We start from the raw sequence: 23430 nt of genomic DNA on the forward strand, positions 1-23430 counted from the left end.
GGGTTTAAAGTCTTAGATTTGAAATGAGAATACCTGGGTTTAAACTCTCACTTGCTATGTGACATCAGGCAGATGCAGCACCCCGTACTAAGTCTGGTATGCATGAGCTTGGCTATCTTTTCCATGAAATATTTCTTCAATGTGGGTGAACTGCCACCAGGTAGACAACAAATTTGGTCTTGGGCCAAATTCTGACTTCCCAAAAAGTGTGGTAGATGGAGCAAAAGAAACATTGTATGCTTTTCCAAAAATACGCATTTTCTTTATTACAAATAATTGAAGCCAGAAAACATTTAAGTTCTAATTACTACATAAACCATTTAGGACTAGTTTTTAGGATAAACTAGCACACTGAGGTTTCCTACTAATATTCAATGGTTAAAGTTTGAGAAGCACTACCTAGTGGTTCTAATCTAACAATTATATGTGTATAAAGCAGTTAAGTGCTGAGATCTTCTGGCAGAACTGGAGACAGAGACCTCAAGCCATTCCTACTCCCTTTCCCCTCAGATCCCTCTCACTTGCTACCCATTGATCTTGTCCAGGTGATAAAATCTCTAATTCTGTATGACATCAAAAGCATGCACAGCAAAAGAAAAAACTTCATCAAAATTTAAAAACTTTTGTGCATCAAAGGACGCTGTCAAGAAAGTGAAAAGACAACTCCCAGAATGAGAGAAAATATTTGCAAGTCATACACATCCCCCCCACCATCCAAAAGTAGAACATTCCTAAAAAACCTTTTGTAAGCTAAAATGGCATAAAGCGAAGAAGCCATTACCTTATGACACACCTTGCTAATGCACAAAATAAATCGAGATAAAGCACAGATGCTCACAGACACAGTTCAAAGCTATGGTGACTGGATGCTAAGATGCTGAGAGTGGTTCCCGGAGAAGGTGCTTAGTGGTGTCACTCTCTCAAAACGTGCTTCCTCTGTAACAGCTCACTGCAAAACAAACACTGAACGCTATTTTCACTTTGTCTTTTTTTTTCCACTGAAAGCAGAAATCCTCTTCAGATTTCTTTATGTTAGCAAAAACAGTTACTAATGAAGGTCTTTTCGTAAAAGCAAAGTGACATAAAGTAAACTTGAAAAGTGGGGGATACCTGTATCTGAAAAGGGAACTCTTACAACTAAATAACAAAAAGGCAAAAAACACTGTTTTTAAATGAGCTAAGGACTTAAATACATATTTTTCTAAAGAAGATATACAAATAGCCAAACAAGCGTGTGAAAAGATATGCAATATTAGTCATTAGGGAAATATGAACAAAAGCATCAGATCAAAAGTGAAGTGAGATACCACTTCATACCCATTAGGGTGACTAGAATTAAGAGGGGGAAAAAAGAAAATAACAAGCATTGACAAGGGTGTGGAGAATTGGAATCCTCATACATTGCTGATGGGAATATAAAAAGATGCTGCTGTGGAAAACAGTTTGCCTGTTCTTTAAAAAGTTAAACATATAGAATTACCACACGAATCAGCAATTCCACTCCTGGGTAGAAAGAATTGAATTCAGTTCCTCAAATTGAAAACAGGTGTTCAAACAAAACTGTGCATACAAATGTTCATAGCAGCACTATTCACAATAATCAAAAGGTTGAAACTACCCAAATATCCATCAAATGATGACTGGATAAACAAAATGTGGCATACCCATACAAGGAATATGATTCAACCATTAAAAGGGAGTACTGATACATGCTACAACATGGATGAACCTTGAAACCATTATGCATTTCTTTTATATGAAACATTCAGAATAAGCAAACCCAGAGTAACAAAAAAGCAGATTAGTGGTTGCTAGGAGCTGAGGGGAGAGGGAAATGAGAAGTGACAGCTTAGTAAGTGTGGGTTTCCTTTTGGGGTAATGAAAACATTGCCGAAACATGGCCTCTGTACCCTACTTACTGAGTTGAGACTCCAGGACAAATTTTGGATGAAGTAGAAAAGGCAGCTTTCTTTCTTTGCCAGGCAAAGTTGGTCACAGTGGGCTAATGCCTCTAAGACTGTGAGCCTACTGGGGAGAGAAGGCAGGGAGTTTTATAGTAAAAGTTCAAGAATTTAAGGGGTGGAGCTAGTTTCCATAGAGATCACATAAAGGGTAACAAATTGTTACAAAGTTGTCCTTGTTTTTGTGGACACAGTGGTCCCCTTCCCTCTGCTAAGTATGAAGTTCACCTTCAGCTTTGGGACTCTATTAATATCCTTGTACCTAGAACAAAGAATGCATAGGAAGGGGCTCGCTGGAAAAGAGCTCTAGAGAAAAACTTACGCAGTTTAAAGTCAGGTTGATAAAAGCTTTTAGCCTTTTAAGCAGGCTGAGGCCTGCCACTGGAACAACAGGATATAAGGAAATCACAAGGGGTCAGGAGGAGGGCACTGGGGTCACGAGGAGGGCAGTGAGGTAGGAGAAGGGCACTGGGGCAAAAGCAGGGCACTGAGCATGATCCCTGCATGCAGCATCAGCACCACAAGAGGGTTGAGTGGACCATCCAAGACTCCCTTCTTTCCAGCCTAACCCTGGTCAGCAAAAGCATGAGAAAAACCTTTTAAACCATTATACAGTTAAGCAGTTACAAAACACTGATGACAAAAGGGTCCTGCTTGTTCACAAAAATGTTCTGGAACTAGATAGTTGTGATGGCTTCACAACACTGTGAATGTACTACATGTTACTAATGGTAAATTTTATTTTATAATAAGCTTTTTAAAAATTCAAATTCTGACTGGGCCTAGGCAGGTAATGGAAGTTAATGAATCTGTCCAGGTGTAGGACTCCAACAAACTGGCATGTAAGAGTTCCTCTTAAGGGGGGAAGTTACTGCCCAGTTCCAGTGGGTAGTTGCTGAATTTGGCCCATTGTTGCCCAAGTAACTACTTCTCAAAGTTTAGTGCACATATTTGTCCCCTGGTGATCTGCTTTGGTAGGTCCACGGTGGGACTCCAGACTGTCCATTTCTAACGAGCTCCATGGGAGGGCTGCAGCTCCACCAACCACACTTTGAATAGTATGTGCCCTCAGGTTCTCAAACTTGGCTGTATATTGGAAGCACCTGAGGAGTTTTAAAAACCATTGATGCCTGCATTCCCAGAGAGTCTGATGTCATTGGTCAGGGGTGGGATCTGGGCATCAGGGTTTCATAAAGCACCCTCCCCACCCCCATGATTCTAATGGGCAGCAAACCTTGAGAGGTAGCGCCCTACATGACCTCTCTAGACTATACACAGCTCTAAGAATCTCTCAGGCTGCATAATATTTCTGGAAGACAAGGTAATTGTTCTCCCCGAAGGAAACCTTTTGAGAATAATTAGCCCCTAGAACTTCCTCCCCAACAAAGCATTCCAAGCTTGAGTACTGAAGGACGTGGACCATAGCTCAGATGCTGTACAGGCCCTCGTGTTTTGTAACTCTCGACAACTTGTTGGGTTTCCTTTTACTGGTAACTCCCTCTCCTTGGGCTTCCTGATCTTTGTTAGTAAGTTTCGTGTAACTGGGTCTGAATTGTTAGCTGAGGCCTCAACCAAGCTAAGCCGAGACTCCTCCTTTAGAGAAAGGAGGCATGCGTGCCCCGATCTGTACATCCCACATGGTGACAGAGGCTGCAGGGCTTGCCTGGAGGACAGCAGCATGAGTCATCTTGGTGGGGGCCCAAAAGGAAAACAGGCAAGGAGAACAGACCGGTAAATGTGTTCTTGCCTCTCCCCATTCACAGTCTTGGGAAGAACCTGTGACTCCAGCTGTCTTCCTGCTTTGTACCTCTCTCATCTCCCAGACCAACTGTGATCCTGGCTGAAAGAGGGGTAATTAATAAAGCTCAGAAAGAACTGAAAGCCCTAACGGAGCTTGGGAAAGAGCAGGCAGGTAAGAATGCAAGTCAGGAAGGGAACTGAGAAACTTGGCAGTGTTTCCTGACAGGCCTCCTCTCTGCGTGCATTACTGGGGTTATTCATGCCTGAGATGACAGGACGTGAACGTATTTGTCTTTATTATCTAGCAAAGAGTCGTGTGTGTGGCTTTCTTTTTTACTTTTATTTTCCCCGAGGGTCCCAGGGCTTTACCCCTTCATGTGGTCACTTTGAACATCATTGGCATAAATTCACAATAGAACACCTGCGGTAAGGAGCACACCAAGAGGGGAAGCTGTATAGGACGACAGCAGCACAGAAAGTAGCCTAACCCTGTAGACTTAAGCTGTATTGATTTAGTAATGCAGGAAATGCCGTCTCTTTCGGCTGTGACTGACCGCCCTTCTGGAGAAACTTAGATTTCAACCTCCCTGAACCAAAAAATTAAGGGAGTGAGGGAAAAATATCATATTGGAACCTTTATCCATGAAATGTGTGTGCAAAGGGATTTAGAAAAAATCTGAAAGACTCACAAGAATTTTCTTTTCAAGAAGGAAGGTCCAAAGGATTCAACAAAGAACAGAGCCTAGAAAAAATTATTATCAGCACTGGAAGCCAAAATCCTGTCACCTACTGACCAGCGAGGGCAGATGTTCCCAACTCTGCATTCCCCAAATCCTGAATGTGGCCCAGTGGACCTTGCTTCTTATGCCTCTTCCAGGAAACCTGCCCTGACTCCCTTCTCTGGTTGCCTATGAACCTCATGTGTGCTGGGGTTGTGGCCCTTCCACACCAGACATGACATCTACATGCCATCCTTACTAGATTATCAGGTCCTCAAGAACTGGGCCCCTCTAGTTCACCCCAATATCACCAGAGCCTGGCCTAGTGCCTGGCACAGATTAGCTGCTCATTAAGTATTTGTTAAATAAACAGAAAAAATAATACTGAATAAGCCTAGCTGGATGTCTCATCAGCACCGTAAACTCAGGGTCCAAAGCTGAACCCAACAACCACTTCAGCTCTGCATATATACCGGTAGTGACAGAGAGCGCTCTACTTCAAAATAGCCTACTCCATTGTTGTCTAGCTTTGGCCATTATTTTTGTAATGATAATGATAATGATAATGATAATGATAATAATAATAATAATAATAATAATAGTTATATGTTGCTTCCTCCATAGAAGGTGTTTCTAAGCACTTGAAATTTATCAATTAATCTAATTTTCAAAACTACTCAATGAGTATCTTCACTAATTCCAGTTTATAGATGAGACAACTAAGGCACAGAGGTGTTTAAGTAACTTGTTCAAGGTCATAAGCTAGTAAGTGACAGAGCTGAGTTCAACCATGCACAGCCCAGCCCCAGGATCAATATTCTCAACCACTAAACTGTAAGTCTTGAAATTAGAACAAGTCTTTCTCTTACTTCTCCACTAGTACTTGTTCTGCCTGAGTAAATGCAGAGCTGGGATCAGAAACCAGGTCTTTGGAATACCCTATGTGGCTAATCAGGCAGCCTGAAACAGACCAGGCTGTCTTCTGTCTGAAGCCTGACCCAAGGGTTATTGTTACCAATTTGGGGTGGGATGAAATGTGGTCTGGGGTTCATCCAATATATTGATAAACTCCAATCCACCTAACAGGGTTGTAGTCATGTGGTTTCCTGTTTTCTTATTATGCCCAATTGGGGTTTTCCTTTCAATTACCTTTATAAAAAGTGTGGTTGCAACTTGAAACCACAAACCACTTAAATTTTACTGGCAAGTGCTTCCTCTAATAGTTGTAGTTCTGGTGAATAGGCAAACTATTTATTACCAGATGCACTTGTTTTTATAGTTTTTATAATGCTTGGAAACTGGATGAGTGTCCCTGGCCCCCATCTATTCTCTGGTCCCACTACTACTGGCCTAATTGAGCTTCCATATCTTTTGCCTGAGCAGCCTCTAAACTGGTCTCTCAGCCTCGAGGCTGACCCCTTCTGACCCATCTTTCCCTTGGCCTTACAGCTTCATCTTTCTAAAGTACAGCTTTGACCATTTGCTCAAATGTCATTTGACTCCAAGTCTGTAGTTAATTCGAAGTCCACATCACCCAGTTCTAGCTGCCTTTAAGGGGGCTTACCTTCCATGAATTCTCACTGAACTTTATGCTTTAGCCAAACCAGTCTATCCTCTAGGTCAGTCCTGTGTCCCTCTGCTTCTGGGCTATTTCTCCCCCTGCAATTATTTTGTTCATATACTCACTCATTCCTTCATTTGTATGTTGACTTTAATCAGCAACTTCTTTATGACACTCCTGCTCCAACCCAGGTCCTGTGTTAAGGACCAGGAATATAGCAATGAATTAATGGTCCTCCTCTCAAGGAACTTAAAGTCTAACCTGGATTCTTCCTGGTCACATCATAACCACCTGTCACAATCTTGTCTGAAAGAATACTAGTCCCCTCTCCTTGAAGCCTTTCCCCAATGTTTCAGCTGGAAGTAAGCTCTTCCCTCCTCTGAGGCCTCTCAGTTACCCTCCATCCCCAACTCCCAAGCACCCCAATCTTCCAACCTTCTATCTTATATAATAATCCTGCCACTGCCTTATTTCCCTTGGGTGATACAAGATGCTTTGCCTTCTTGAGGCAGAATCCCTCTGCATCCAGGGGCCATCAGAGGAGCTGGCCCAGGGTGGACACTTCTCCAGCCAATGCTGCTGGGGGATACTGTATCCACCATGAGTCAGGGAGAACACAAAGCACTCACAAAAGGCCGTGTCTTACCCTTTACTAAGATTTAATTCACACATCACACAATTTACCCATTTAAAGCGTGCAGTTGAATCATTTTCAGTATATTCACAGAGTTAGGCAACTATCACCACCATATATTTTAGAACATTCTCATCACCCCAGGAACAAACCCCATACCCACTAGCAGTCACTCCTCATGTTCCCTCAAACCCTCTCAGCCCTAGGCAACCACTAATCTGCTTTCTGTCTTCATGAATTTGACTGTTCTGGACATTTCCTATGAATGGAATAACATGATATGTGGCCTTTTGTGTCTGGCTTCTTTCACTTAACGTAATATTTTCAAGGTTCATCTAAGTTGCAGCATGTGTCAATATTTCATTTTTTAAGTTGCCAAATTTAAATTCCGTTGTACAATTTACTACATTTTATGTACCCATTCATCAGCTGATAGACTTTGAATTGTTTCCACTTCTCAGCTATTAGGAATAATGATACTGTGACTGTCCATATACAAGTTTTTGTGTGGCTACGTGTTACCATTTCTCTTGAGTAGATACCTGGGAGTGGAACCATTGAGTCACATGGTAACTGTGTGTTTAACAGTCTGAGGAACCGCCAGACTGTTTTCCTGAAGTGACTGCATTATTCCATAGTCTCACCAGCAATATAGGAGGGTTCCGATTTCTCCACAACTTCGCCAGGACTTGTTATCTTCTTTTTTATTACAGTATCCTACTGGATGTAAAGTGGAATCTCATTGTGGTTTTAATTTGCATTTCCTTAAAGATTAATGATGTTGAGCATCTTTTCTTGTGCATATTGGCCATTTGTATATCTTCTTTTTTAAAAAATTGAAGTATAGTTAATTTACAATGTTGTGTTAGTTTTAGGTGTAAAGGAAAGTTATTCAGTTTTATATAAATATGTATACATATGTATGTATATATATATAACTTTTTCAGATTCCTTTCCATTATAGGTTATTACAAGATATTGAATATAGTTCCCTGTGCTACACAGCAGATCCTTGTTGTTTACTTATTTTATATATAGTAGTGTGTATTCTATATATCTGCTTTGGATAAATGTCTACTCAAATCCTTTGCCCATTTTAAAATTGGATAATCTGCCTTTTTATTAATGAGCTGTTCTTTATATATTCTAGATATCCCAGAGTTTTTCATTGTTTTCCTTATACTTTTTCTAAGTTTTCTACAATGATAATGAATTACCCTGGTAAGCAGAATATCTAATATGTGATACTAACCCACATGAAAATATAGAAATTGTACTAACTTATGCATGACATTAATCTGGAAAGGATGATTAATGTGTTTTAGGCTTTTTGTTTGTTTTACAAAATCAAGATCTGTTCTCGGAGGAGTGGCGCTATGGGTAAAACATAATAAGTGTGTTAATGTGAACTTCCTCATTTCAGTTCAAAAATTTTGTCAGGGTGCTAGATGAAGTAGTCTTTTTCTACGTACATGAGAGGTGGCATTAGATAACCTTCAGGACCATATTCAACCTTCAATGTCTATGATTTTCAGTTAAGGTAGGGGTAGAACTCTCTTGAGAAGGGTGCATGGAAAAACAATCTGAAGGTCTCAGTGTCTCACAGACTCAGTGGGAACCAACATGCGAAGTGACTGATAAAAAGAGATTATGTGATCTGAGGTGCCAAGAACAAAAGCAGGGTGTCTGAACTGAGGGAGATGTTTATCCTGCTGTTTTCAATTGCTCAGGCCATATCTGAAGCTTGTGCTCACTTCTGGACAACACTCGAGGAATCAGAGCACCATCCCTGTGGTCAAGATAGGGAGGGAAGGGCTAGGAACAAAGTGCTGGGAGGGAGGTCAGTTCAGAAAGTCACAAACAAGGTGCTGCATCTCCAAAGGGCTTCCCGGGGCACAGGCATCGATGTGGTCTGCCAGGCCTTAATCATCTCACTTAACTGGAAATTCACAGCAACCTCAGTGGGCAGGATTTCTTCTCGTCTCATCTCGTTTCTTCTCGTCTCCCTGCCAGACCCAGGACTACATGCATTGCCTGCTCCAGTGGCCCCTCATCTCTCAGGAGCTGAAGACCCAAGTGGCAACAGGGTGAGATCTGACCTGAGGGCCACACAACAGGGACAAGAATGCACCAAAGACTCTATAGGGTAGCAAATTCAAGTTGTCATGGTGTCCAAGCTGGTAATGAAAACCACTGAAGCCAGTTGAGTACTTGCCTTTTAAATGTATAGATGATTTGGTCTTTTATTTTTCCTTTTTTCTGGAAAGACCTAAAAAATGTTTTTGTTTTTACAATAAGAAAAAACACACAATTTTGGTCAATTAATCTTTGACAAAGGAGGCAAGAACATACAATGGAGTAAAGACAGTCTCTTCAGCAAATGGGGTTGGGAACACTAGACAGCTGCATGTAAATCAATGAAGTTAGAATACTCTCTCACACCATAAATGAAAATAAACTCGAAATGGCTTAAAGACTTAAACATAAGACAAGGCACTATAAACCTCTTAGAAGAAAACATAAGCTAAACATTGTCTGACATATGTATTAACAATGTTCTCCTAGGGCAGTCTACCCAGGCAATAGAAATAAAAGCAAAAATAAACAAATGGGACTTAATCAAACTTCTAAGCTTTTGCACAGCAAAGGAAACCATAAGCAAAACAAAAAGACAACCTACGGAATTGGAGAAAATATTTGCAAAAGGTGAGACTGATGAGGGCTTAATTTCCAGGATATACAAACAGCTCATACAACTTAATGAGATAAAAACAAACAACCTAATCCAAAAACGGGCAGAAGACCTAAACAAGCAATTCTCCAGTGAAGACATACAAATGGCCAATAGGCACATGAAAAAATGCTCAATATCGCTAATTATCAGAGAAATGAAAATCAAAACTACAATGAGGTATCACCTCACACCAGTCAGAATGGCCATCATTCAAAAGTCCACAAACAATAAATGCTGGAGAGGATGTGCAGAAAAGGGAACCCTCGTACAATTTTGGTAGGAATGTAGTTTGGTGCAGCCATTATAGAAAACAGTATGGAGATTCCTCAAAAGACTAAAAACAGACTTATCCTATCAACCAGCAATCCCACTCCTGGGCATATATCCAGAGGGAACTCTAATTCAAAAAGACACCTGCACCCCTATGTTTATAGCAGCACTATTTACAATAGCCAAGACATGGAAACAACCTAAATGTCCATGAACAGATGACTGGATAAAGAAGACGTGGTATATTTATACAATGGAATACTACTCAGCCATAAAAAATAGTAAAATAATGCCATTTGCAGCAACATGAATGGACCTGGAGAATGTCATTCTAAGTGAAGGAAGCCAAAAAGAGAAAGAAAAATACCATATAATATCACTCATAAGTGGAATCTAAAAAAAAGACAAATTTATAAAACAGAAACAGACTCACATAGAAAGCAAACTAATGGTTACCAGGGGGAAGAGGGTGGGAAGGCATAAATTGGGAGTCCAAGATTTGCAGATACTAACTAACATATATAAAATAGATAAACAAGTTTATACTGTAAAGCACAGGGAACTGTATTCAATATCTTGTAGTAATTTATGGTGAAAAAGAATATGAAAATGAATATATGTATGTTCATGTATGACTGAAAAATTGTGCTGTACACTAGAAATTGACACAACATTGTAAACTGACTATACTTCAATAAAAATATATATATACCAAAAAATGTTTTTAAAAAGCACTTGTGCAATGAGAAATGGCACCACTGGTCATCCTCACTCCTGGGGTGAAAACAGGGAACTGAGGGGACAGCTGTGACAGGACTACCGCAGGCTCAGTGAGGCCAGACCTTCCAATTTGTTAGAGAGGAGCTAAAAATTAGGACTTTAATGTGAAATCTTCCAATTTCTAAATCTTGATGCTGATGTTTAGAAAACATCATGCAGGCTTAAAACCCCTCTACATCTCTGCTGGGTCCTCTTAATTCTCCTTGCATATCCTGGGAGCCCAAGCCCACAGAATCAGCAATATCTGTCTGCAGACTACCGTTACTGATGGGAATGGACTCTTCAAATTAAACTGAAATCTTCATAGGATGGCAGCCCAACCTCCCCCAACCTACACAGCCTCTGCCATTAGTCCTATCCCTCATCTCTCGGCCCTTCCATTCATTCATTCATGCAGTCATTCATGAACTCATTTACACACCAGGGGCTCAGTTGCACAGCATCAGTGGATGGTGATGCAAGTTCCCCATAAGTTGAAACTGTGTTTTCTTTATCTCTGAGTTCCTCGGGGCCTGGAATAGAGGGCGGTCCCCTGGGTAGGAACATGGTCTCCTAATCCCTCTCCTGGATGAAGACCACCCCGGGAAGAAGTTCCCTTGTGGACCTTGTGTGCAGTTCTCCTGGGCTGCAGCCTGGCAGCAAGCAGGAGCCCAGGGTCTGCTGGACCTGGACCCTGGGCAAGTCACTGATGTCCCAGCCCAGCCTCCCGTTGTGTAAACAGGGGTGTTAACGCCCACTTCCTGGCAGATTTGTGAGATATATATAAGTCATTTAAAAGGGAAAGTGCTACACAGCATCAGTATTGTGACAAGTGGTATTGACATGGAGGCATGGAAGGAATGTGGGGTCTCACAAGGCTGGGTGTGAATCCAGGCTCGATCACTTTGGGTTGATTTCCTCATCTATAAACAGGGATAAAACTGCATAGTCTACAGGCCTTTTCTTGGGATTTGAAATTAGAAATAATGATATAGGCTGAATGTCCTGCACAAGTAGGCGCCCAGGAAGGGGTAGCTGTTGTGCTGTAACTGACAACCGGTAGAGGGCACCAAACCACTCCATAAATGAACTGGGCCTGGTGTCCTGGCCACAAGTGCAAGAAAGCCTTTATGCAGGCAAGGGCTGCAGGAGATCCATCAAAACTACACATTGATTTACACACACACACACACACACACACACACACACTCACACACCCCTTTTTCACTGGGAAGTTAGAAGGTATACTTTACATTGTACTATTGAGTGGGGCGTTCACATATTAACAGCAGCAGCTTGGAGTCATGCAAAGAGCACCCCAGAGAGGAAGGCTCCTAGGACGTGAGTTCTTGTCCTTACTCTGTGTGACTTTGGGAAAGTCTGGACCCCTTTCTGAAGCCCAGGAGGGTTGGACCAGGTGATCTCTAAGGTACCTTCTAGACGTCTATGACTAAGATTCTGGGACAAATATATTTTATGAAGCATGTAGGTGGTCAGGGTCGAGATGGGGGGAATGGACTAAACGACCTCTGGATGCCCTCCTGGGGCTGGGATTTGATGATCTGTACACAGTCACGGGAAGCCTCGTACAGGCTAATCCTGGCCTTACAAAGGAGTGTGGTTAGAGTCGTTGGGTGGTGGCGATGTTTTTCTGCAAGCACACACGATGCTTATCATCTTTTGTGCAGGTTGATGCCGAAGCCACAGAGACCACCCAGCCTGACAAAGAAAGGAATTCTTGTCTGCTGTTGACAGCCTTCAGGTTGACGGCTTTCCATTTGCCCCGGAGGCTGTCACTCACAGAACAATGGCAACAAGCAGGGTGGCTCTCACCTGAGACGGGCGCTGCCTGGGGGCGGGGTGCAGGGGGTGCTGCTGTCTCTCATCCCAGGATATGGAGGCTGTAAGATCACTCGGCCAGCAGCAGACGTGCCTGGAGAGGCTGTGGATTATTTTCTGCGTGGATGGGGTCTCACTGTATAGATCGGAAAACAGTAAGTGCTTAGGACATTACTCTTCATTAAAAAAAAACTATAATGAATTTATTGATACACACAAAATATAAATCAATCTCAAATCATTATGTTGAGTGAAAGAAGCCAGACACAAAAGATTACATACTGTATTAATCCCATTTCTATGACCTTTGAGAGCCAACAAAACTAAGCTAAAATGCTATAAATTAGATCAATGGCTGCTTCTTTAGGAGAGGGAAAGGTTGACTGCAGAGGGACAGGAAGGAACTTTCTAGGGGATGAAAACTGTATGTCTTGATTGAGTAGTGATGACATGAGTGTACCTTTACAAAACTCTGAACTGTACATTTAAAATCAGTACGTTTTATTGTGTGCAAATTATATTTCAATAACTTCATAAAAACTGAATTGCAAAAACAAACTTAATGACTTTTCTCATTCTCAAAAGAAGTACATGTTCACATTAGAAGACAGAGAATACAGATATTTTTAAAAATAAAGAAAACTCATCCATAATCCTATTACCCAGAAGTAAACACAGTTATCATTTTGATATTCATCATGCCAGACCTTCATTTTCACAAAAATGAAATCACACAAGTTTGTAATCTGCATTATCATTAATTTAGGTATGCACTGAATTGGCAATATAGGTACATAATTAAAACTTCAAAAGGTACAAAAGGGCATAAAGTGAAAAATCTGTCTCTTTCCTGGTCTCCTTCTCTAGAAGCAATCCCTCCCATCATTTACTTGTATATTCTCCTGAAGATACTTTATGCATTTACAAGCATATATGTGTGATGATCCTTAAGGAAAAAAATGGTAGCATCCTCTACACACTATTTACACCAATATCAACCTGCATTTTTAATATAATATGACAACATGAATAGCTTTTCATTTTATTAAAAATTTTCTGCAATGCCATTTTAAAGCAGACTTTTGATAGAATATAAAACTGAAACATGCAAATATTGTAAACATGAAATTTAAAGTGTTTTCACAAATTGAACCTACTTTTATATCCAGTATCAATGTAAAATAACAGATCAAGACCGGCATTTCAAAAGACCTTTAGGACCCTCTCTTAGTTCTTATCTCCTCTCCTGCAAAATAGCCACTATCCTGACTTATAGTTTTTAATGACTTTTGCCTGGTTTTGAACTTTATAGTATTTATATACTGATAGTGGAATTATGCAGTATTTATTCTTATGTCTATATTCTTTCACTCAACAGTGTATGAATGAGACTAATTCATGTCATTGCATATACAATAGTTCATTCACACTTACTGCCATATAGTATTCCTTTGTATAAATATATCACAATTTCTTTATCCATTCTGCTGTTGATGGACATGTGGGCTGTTTTTAAGTTTTGGCTGTGACAGCTGCTATGAACATTCTGTAGATGTCTTTTGGTGAACATATGTATACATTTCTGTTGCATATATGCTTAGGGCTGCAATTGCTAGGTCAGAGGTATGCATATATTCAGCATTAGCAGAAAAAAAAGTCTTCAAAATGGCTGCGCCAATTTCCACCCTCTCCTGCAGTATATGAGAGTTCCAATTTTCTACATCCTCAACTACAAAATCAATTTCAGTGGCCACACAGCATTTCCTTGTACAGACATACCATACATTTTACGGACATGCCATACCATATTTTACCCATTTCCTATAGTTCAGGGATTCCTAACAATTTTGGGGTCATAGACACATTGGTGTTCTGATAAAGCTTGGTGACTCATAGTAAAATATGAGCTTTATTATTAACATGCGAAATGATAACATCTAGCAGCAGGTCTGATAATCAAAATTTCAAAATGAGCATAAACATAAAAATGTTTATTGGCCTTTTGTACTGCTTTTCCTTTGAAAATCTACCTTAGCTTTTGCCAATTTTTCAATGATCTCTTTATTTTCAAGTTTTTATATACGCCATCCTTGTGTATTACAGATACTAACCATCTCTGTGAATGTTACAATGTTGGGATTTATCATTATTTGTTGTTTAAATAATAGCTATTTATGCCATTGTTTGTTGTTTAAATAACAGCTATACTGAGAAAAAAGTTCATATACAATAAATTCTCTTAAAGCATACAATTTGGTGGCTTTTAGTATACGTCAGCATGTTTTCAGGGCTTATCCATGTTGTAGCAGGTGTCAGTAGTTCACTCCTATTTATGGTAGAAGAAAACTCCATTGCACAGGTATCTCGGATTTTTTTTTATCCATTTATCAGTTAATAGTCATGTGGGTTGTTTCCACTTTTTAGCTATCATGAATAATGCTTCTATGAACCTTCATGTAACAAATTTTTGTACGGACGTATGTTTTCATTTTTCCTGTGTATATACCTAGGAGTAGAATTTCTGGGTCATATGGTAACTCTATGTTTAACATTTTGAGGAATTGCCAGACTGTCTTCCAAAGTGGCTGCATCATTTAAAAAGCCCATGTAGCAATATATGAGATGTTTATGGCTTTTTAACAAATAAAAATTTTTAATTTTACATAGAAAAATAAATCTATGTTTTTCTTTGTTGTTTCTGTCTTCGAGTCATTCTTAGGAAGACTTTCACCATTCCAAAATTATAGAAACACTTATATATGTAAATACACACAAATATATATATATTTATATATATTCTTTTAGTATTTCTTTGTTTCTCCTTTTTGTAATTTAAAACTTGAAACAACCACTTGGAACTACAGTATGCAATGCCCAGTCTTCCTGTTCTTCTGCCATTTTGATAGACTTACTTAATCCAGTTCTGCCTTATAATTAACGGCAACTTTTCCCAGATTCAGAGGTGTGGTGAATTGTTATTGGAATCTTTTCTTGTTTCTTCTTTTATGGCTGTTTCAGATACTTCAAAACAAATTCCTTTCTTCCTTTTTGGAATACGATTTTTAAAGAAAGTGCTCATCTGAACGCATTTCTTGGTGGTATAAACATTTTATCAGAATTGGAATAAAGACGCTATGGATGGTATTCTAGACACACTTTTCTTCGCTTGTCCTGTCTTCTCCTGTTTTCATTGTCTCTAGAGTGAATGGAAGCCCTGTGTTTGGTAAGAAGACAAAGATTGGCTGGATAAGTAGTGAAGAGACTAGGGGAGGCTGAGAGAAGTTTGGGAATCTTTGGAAACTTTCATGAGGTTTTCCAGCCTGTCCCCTGTTTTTTCTCACTCTCTTGACCACTTCAAAAAAGGAAAGTGTATTGGGTCTGCTTGTAATGGTATAACAAAGCCTCATGTTTCCAGCTTTTCATACCATTTAAATTCTGTTTCATCCTTACTACAATCCTGGGAAGTTAGCCAGGACCAGGGCTCATTATCCCATTTTACAGATGAAGAAACAGCCCCCAAGAAGAGAAACCCTGAAAGCATAAGGCTGGAACCTGGTAGGGTAGCATCTTAGCAGTCCAGGACTCCTGACTCGAAGCCTCAAAAACCCCTGTTCAGCAGGGAAAGAGGGTCAAAGGTCCAGGGTGTGTACACATACAGCCCTCAAATGGAATGTGGGGTTTTGTGGTTTGGGTTTTTCTTCCCCTTTCTAAGCACGCTTCGCATGCCAGCAAAGGGCGTGCATATGTGTGTTGGGGGATGGGTGGGGTGAGTCTCAGAATCGCTTGTCATTCCTAAGCCAATTTGTAAAGGAGGCGAAAGCATGGAACGTGTGATGAAGCTCACAAGTCCCTTCTGGTCCCCTGGTGTCTCATCAGAGCCCAGCTTCTGCAAGGGAATGATGGACACTCGACCTGATGGTGGGAACTGGGCTTTGGTTCTATGTGACATGATTCATTAAATGGTTTACTGTGATCTGTGCCTGTGCTCCAAATTCATAAGACACCCCTTTTGTGACAATAGAGAAAGATGAACTCTGCTTCGTGGGCTCAAAGATAAAAGTTGAAAAGATAAAGTCTACATGCCTGTGACATTGCATATTTCAATGTGAAGTGTCCTTTGTGAGGGGGAAAAAAGATTTTCCAGTCAAATGCTTTGAGCAAATGCTACACACTGCACACCCTTCTTGCAGATTCACAGTGAAAATCAGTATATTTGAGGCTCCAAGTCGTGTAAGAATGAGGTCTATTAAATACTTTACTGCGGAGTTTACCTAGCGTCTCCAACCACTGAACCTCTTCCTCAGGTGACATCTAAGACTTCTTGCCAAATAACAGTTGCATGGAACTTAACTTTGCATAGTGCTGTTATACATACATTTCTATTACATATGTTTAATACTAATACAGTCCTCCATTAATTCCAATTTATGACTTTGAACAAGCTCACAATGTTTTTTGAACCTAAATATAGGTTAAATTCTATTACAACAAACCCCAAGAGGCTGCCCCAATTCTTTTACATTTGTGCTGTGCTTTTATTTATTTATTTGTCTGTTTGTTTATATTTTAGGGGAAGAGGTAACTAGATTTATTAATTTACTTTTTTTTTAAGTGGAGGTACCGGGGATTGAACCCAGGACCTTGTGCATGCTAGGCAGGCACTCCACTACTGAGCTATCTTCTCCCCCTGTGTTGTGCTTTTAAATGAATCAAATGTTCCTTGTTATATGTATATGATTTTCAGAAACTGAAGGCATTTTTGATCATGAAGATATTTTTGTTGTGAAAGAAATTTGTTGTAACATTCTTTTGTCTGTATTGTTCTTACTGAGTGACTCAGACTTAGTATCTATTAATATTCACAAAAATCTTATTTTCAAAACTTTCAGTATTATATTATCATTAATTTTTATTAAAGTTGTATATATAATTTTCATGAAAATATGTAAATGGATTTTTCCTTTGGGGCATTGAAATATATCTGAATAGAATCTTCTTTATTATAAGAATAATTGATAAGCCCTTTTAAATTTTTAGAAAATATAGAAAAGCAGAAAAAGTCCATTATCTATGCTCTCAAATACAACCACGATTAAAATTTTCATCTATGCATATATAGTTTTTACATCGTTGAGATCCCACTTTGCAATGCTGTCTCTTACTTTATTGATTTAACATTATAGCAAGAACATCAGCATTTATTTTTATAGTCGGCGAATGTATAAACAAAGAAAACAATTTAAGATGAGATTCTGCCTTCTAAGAGACATTGGTGGTTTCAATTGTTTGGGGCCCAGGAGTAATTAAGATGTTCCTCACAGAATGCAGGGAAAACAGGGCTGTCTTAGATGAGGACCCCAAGTGTGAGTAAGGTGGCATCTGGGCCCCCAGCAGCATCCCTTCCCCATAGCTAAGTCCACTTGGGTCCCCTTGGAAGCCCCTCCAACCCTAGGTACTAAGACATCCCTACCCTCACTCAGATTTAAGTCAAGAAACCAAAGTTAGGAAGGACAGGTGAATTCTCCTTTATGTAAACGACCTTCCTTCAACCACTGAGTTTTGCTTTTCCCTTTCTCCCAAGTTGGTGTTAATATGAACAATTGCACATTACCTAATAGGTTAAGCTCCTGATAAAATACACATTCTAATGTGCTCATGGCAAGAACCTTTTGCAGATGAGGTAGTTGAGACTCAGGGGGCTTAAGTGATTTGGCCAAGACCCCTTTCAGCCAGTGAGCGACAGCACCAGAATCCCTGCCTTGGTCTGTAGAGTCCAGATCTCTGGCCCTTCTTTTCGGTGCAGGCCTGCACCCCTGCTGTCGGCCAGGCATAAAATGCCAGATAAAATGTCAAACCAAAGTACAGCTGTCCTTGGCTGTGTGGAATTGGAAGATACTTCAATTGAACAGAATTAATGGGCTTATTACAAAATCCGTTCTGATTCTTCAGTCAGCTCGTCTGAGCCCCAGTTCTGGGCCCTCCATTGCAGGGTTTTCCTCGGTGGCTGACAGATGCTGTGCACTCAGAATAAAAAGCACGGAGGGCGGGGAGGTGGCTCTGGTTTTCATAATGGCCACAGGTGTTCTGCTCTGCCTCGCTGCTTCACCCTTTTAACGCTTTGCCAGATGACAAAGATGATGGTGAAGATTAGCCTACCTCCCTGAGCTTTTCACAGCTGGGAGGGTTTGCCGTGTGAGGTAGATTTCATTTGCCTGTCTGTGTTTTCCCTGGGAAAGGGGGACTCTCAAAAACAGCTTGAAGCCTTTGAATCTGAAGGGTAGTTGAGGCTCAAATCTGAGTGAAAAAAGGTTTAAAAAAATTTAGAGTGCAGTTCAAAGAGTATTCTAACCAGGCCATGTGCAAGACTAGGGTTGGAATCTGCTGGTGATGGCCAGAGAATAGTGAGAAAGGAACCAAATTGTTTGTATTTGTTTCTTTAAAACAGATAAACTTCACCGTGAAGCACATGCCCTTTGCTATTTGCCATCATTAGAAATAAATAAAATTTCCCAAGCTAAAAGCCAGTAGGGCCCTAAATGGAATGTTTCCATTTTTCATTCTAATCCCTCAAGATTTCCTGAAAGACTGGGCTGGAAGATGTAACTTTCCAGTCAGGGTTTCAGTTTTCTTTTCTGTAAAATGAAAAATTTTGAACACACAACTACTTAGGGTTCTTCTAGTAGAGTTTCTATTATTTTTACATAAATTCAACTTAACCAACATCATTGAACACTTATCCTATGGTCAGTCTTGTTCCTGACTCTGACAGTGCATAAGATGTACATTTCCCACCCACAAGAAGCCACTGTTCACTAGAGGAGATGAGGTCAGTGGATAGGCTTATGACACAAAGCTACGCCTGCTGGTGTATATACAGTGCAAGAGATGCAAGAGATGCTGTGGGCCAAAGGAGTAATAGAAGGAGAGGTTCTATCCAGATAAAAGGACAAGGAAAGACGTCATGGAGGAGGTGGCATTTGATTGGGCCTTGAAGGATGAGAAGGATTTCAACGTGCAGAGATGAGGAAAAAAGGAATTCTCTGCAGGAAAAGAGCATTAGCAGAGGCAGGGAAGTAAGAAAGAGCAAGACAAGTCCATATTCTCATGAGATGAACATGCCTGGGACACAGGGCCTGAACAGGGGAGTCATTAGGAGGCCTTGAATGCTAAGGTAAGGGGTGTGCAGCTCATTTGGTGGGTACTGGGGAGCCATAGAAGGCCTGAAGGAAGAGATGTCATGTCATCAGAATTGTTCTTTAGGAATATTAATCTGGCAAAATCAGCCTGTTGGTTTTCCCAAAGTGCCCCCCACCCTCTGCCCAGGTGGCAAATGGGGGAGTTGAGATTAGAACCCACCCAAGCTGACTCCCAAGCTTGGGCATATAACTCTCCAAGAAGGCCACAGAAACACCCTAGATGAGCTTCAAATCAACAACTGCTTAGATGGTTTAGATACCAGCATCCTATCCAGAGGGAGACACCAGGAGAAAATAACATCTGATAGAAGGGGTGGAGATTCATCTGATAATTCCGAGGTTCAGTCATTTGAAAGCTGGCCCCCAAAAGAAGTGTCCACATCCTAATCCCTGCTACCTGTGAATATTGCCTTGTATGGCAAAAGACTGAGTACTACCTTACGTGGCAAAAGATGTAAATAAATTAAGGATCTTGAGAGGAAGAACTTATTCTGGCTTATTCAGATGGCCCCACATGCAATCACACGTACCTTTATCAGATAAACACACAGAAGAGGAGGAAGACGCAATGTGACCACAGAGATTGGAATGATGTGGCCACAAGCTAAGGAATGCCTGAGGCCACCAGAAAAGGCAAGGAATGGATTCTCCTGAGAGTCTCAGAAAGGAGTGCAGCCCTGCAACACGTTGATTACAGACTTCTGGCTTCCAGAATTGTGAGAGACGAAATGTCTCTTGTTTCAGGCCACCAAGGCTGTGATAATTTGTTACAGCAGCAAAGAGGTCACCTTTTGTTAAATTTAATTAATTCATTTAAATTGGTAATACAAGCACATGGGTCAACATTTTGAATGGGTAAAGGATATATGTTGAAAAGGAAATCTCTCTCTTTTCCAAGCCCACCAGCCACCGGTTTCCTCCCATTAAATGGTCATTAAGTTAAATTAAATGACTGTTTAATCTTTTGTGTATGCGACACAGATTTGCAAATTTTCCCCCAAATAACCTGGAAAGTAGCATGTGATCATGGGGTAATGAAAACAGACCTTCTCCTTGCAGACAGACAGACAGACCTGGTTCAGATTCCATCCAAGTTCCAACACATATACAGAGACTCTCTGGACAAGTTCCCCAAACACAGAGGGTCTTGGTTTTCCCCTCTGCAAAGTGGGGATGATGATGTTTCCCAACTCTAGGACTGCAGTGAGGACGAATGACATATGTGGGTGAAGCTCACAGCAGAGACTGGTCTGTGGCTGCACAGAGAGTTCCCATCTTGTGACTACTGTTCCTGCGGCTCAAGGGGCCATTGAGGGCACTTCTCAGCTCAGCACTTCACCACTTGGAATCAGCCAGCACATCTTTTGCTGACATGCCTAAGAGAAATGGCTGCATTTTTGACATTCCAGGGTTATTTCTGACTGTCTGTGGGCTCTTCTTTCAGTGTTGATGGAAAACCAAGTTACATAACATTAATAAGCCAATTTTTTAAACCCATAAAGAGAAAGTAATGAGCATTAGGGGGAAGCAGATATGCCTGGGCTACAAAGACAGGAATCTGGGCCTTCGTCCACATTGTTCCTTTACATGCAATGCCTTTTGGAGTACAAAATTCCAATGCAACTGTGCAATGGGGTCTTCTGTGAAAGAACACAGGGGTTAGGGAATTCAAACCCACTTACACTGCAACTTTGGCCAGGGCTCATCTACTTGATAAGACTCAGTTTTATTAATCTTTGAAATGGGAATAATGCTCTTTTCCCCACCTATCTCAGAGTTGTCATGCGGGTTACAAAGGAATAACCAGGTAATGCTTAGGCATTACCTATTCCATCGCTTATTTTACAGGTGAGGAAACTGGGACCCAGGAAAGGCACGTTACCTGCCCAAGATTACCCAGCAAGTCAGTAGCTGGGCTGGAGCTAGAACTCAGCCTTCAAGAGATACCTCTTTGCTCTTTAGCAGGCTGATGAGACATAGGTGATAAACCATAATATACTATGTAAATGCCATTTGAGGTCACTGGTCTTAATGATGTCTAGACCTTGGTTTACCTGTTTCTTTTTCTAACATTCTGTCCAAAATGGATGCAAACTGCAATCCTCTGCTTTTCGGCCATTGAAGGAAGGGTACAGGGTATTTGAATTTCCTCTGCAACTATGGGCTTCTGGTCCTAGTCCCCACTGGCTGCTCCTGACAGCAGTGACTCCCCCACCCCCCACCCCCACTGTGTGCTCCTGGATCAGGAATGCAAGGAATGAGCCTGTGCATAAGGCCACTTGACCTTCTACAGGGGGACATGGCGATGGGGACAGGACACGGGGAACCTTTTAGTGGCAAATGATGCTTCCCTGGACTGGGTAAACATTCTTTAAACCCACACATAACTCTCAAATATTTGTCTCCCTGACTTGGACTTTATTCTTTCCAAATTGTATGAAACTGGAAAACAACTTGAGAGATTTCTTATTAGAAATATTATTAATGTTTACCACCATCCAAAATGAAATGTCTTCTTCCTTTTTACCTATTGCTAAAAATAGAACAACAGAATACAGGCTCTGAAGAAACAAGGCTGTTTACATTGTGTGTTGGGGGTGGGGGGCTCGGGGCGGGGGGGTTGGTATTTGAATTAGCAGGAATGAGCAGAAAGGAGATTTGACCACCTTACCCTACAACAACTGGAAACACCCAACACTGTTTCCCTTCTCTTGCATCTAGAGACATCAGAAACAAACAAACAAAAGGAAGAATTTAAAAGAATCCGTTTTCACTTAAAACAAGTTAGATGATCTAGAATGAAATGATAACAACAGAGAGGTCTCCTGGGCACTACCAGTGTGTCTTACACTTTCATTTGCTTTCTTGTTCCTACATAGCATCCTTTCATTTCAGCTTGAAAAGCTCTTTTCAGCAGGATGATACTTATTCCAACCAAACTTTACCATGATGGTAGCAAAACAATAGTCTTCCAACCCCAGCACTCCCTTCAGGTTTATTGGTTGGCATTTTTACTATAAGCAAGAACCCCTTCCTCTTCCCTAGGTATTCACTCATTTATTATTGGTCTATTTATTATCAGTATAGATTCATAGTTTGCTATTTTTCAATGGTTTATTATTCTTTATTTTCTTAATTATTTTGATGCTCAAGTTATCCCAGATTTGGCTGCTGGGAGCCTCTTCAAGCTGATTCCCTTGTCCTTGTGATTTGCCCCCTTCATTCTTTCCTTTGAGCACTGCCTTACTTTCCAGCACAACAAGATATACCAAGTTTATCTTGTGAAAGAAAAGCAGGGGGATTAGAAAAAGAGAAAGTAGCACTTACAGATCAATAAAGATGACTGTGCATTGTCAAATTATAGGTATTAACTAAGAATAATTATTCTAAGTATCTAAGATACAAAGAAATAACTATGCATGTTAAAAAGAAAGGACTAGAAGAAAATGCTAGGAAACTAGAAGAAACTGTTGGGATTATGAAAAATTTTTTTCCTATTGCTCTTTTTTTCTATATATCCTAGATTTTCTGTGATGAGAAGGTATTATGTTTACAATGGGAAAATTTACGTGAAAGGTTTTTCTATTCTTAAGAATAATGGAGTGGGCCAGCTCTGAGAACATTACAAAAGGATTTAGAAGTATGTTAACAAACACTATTAAAAATCACTGGAAACACTTCATCATCATCAATTACACTATCAAAACAAAGTCCTGTGCCATACACTGGTACTGAACTTGGTCATAGAAAACTTGGGTACCTAGACCTGGTTCTGTCATATACACCTGAGTAACTTTAGGCAAATCATTTTATCAATCTGGGCGTCAATTTCCTCACTGGAAAAAGGAGATAATAATTTCTTTCTATATCAGCAATGTAACAAGGCTCAAATGAAACCATGTGTATGAAAACTTTTTAAAAGTGCTACAAAATATCTTGAAAAAAAATTTTTCAAGGGCTTAAAAAATGTTTGCTTAATACTTTGTTGAAAGGTTAAATTTTTACCAGTTTCCTTTT

At 40.3% G+C, this 23430-nt stretch overlaps 1 long non-coding RNA gene across 1 annotated transcript in view; it reads right to left on the minus strand.

Annotated features, from left to right (window-relative positions):
- Positions 1-493: 493 nt before the first annotated feature.
- Positions 494-23430, minus strand: part of LOC140696091 (uncharacterized) — a 90886-nt gene continuing 67949 nt past the window's right edge. Inside the window, exons 3-4 of the long non-coding RNA XR_012072096.1 lie at positions 12212-12353; positions 494-949 (exon numbers count right to left, since the gene is read on the minus strand). This is a non-coding gene — a long non-coding RNA (uncharacterized lncRNA). The remainder of the gene's footprint in view (positions 950-12211; positions 12354-23430) is intronic.

The sequence above is a fragment of the Vicugna pacos genome, chromosome 4 (assembly GCF_048564905.1).
Source record: "Vicugna pacos chromosome 4, VicPac4, whole genome shotgun sequence".
NCBI lineage: Eukaryota > Metazoa > Chordata > Mammalia > Artiodactyla > Camelidae > Vicugna > Vicugna pacos.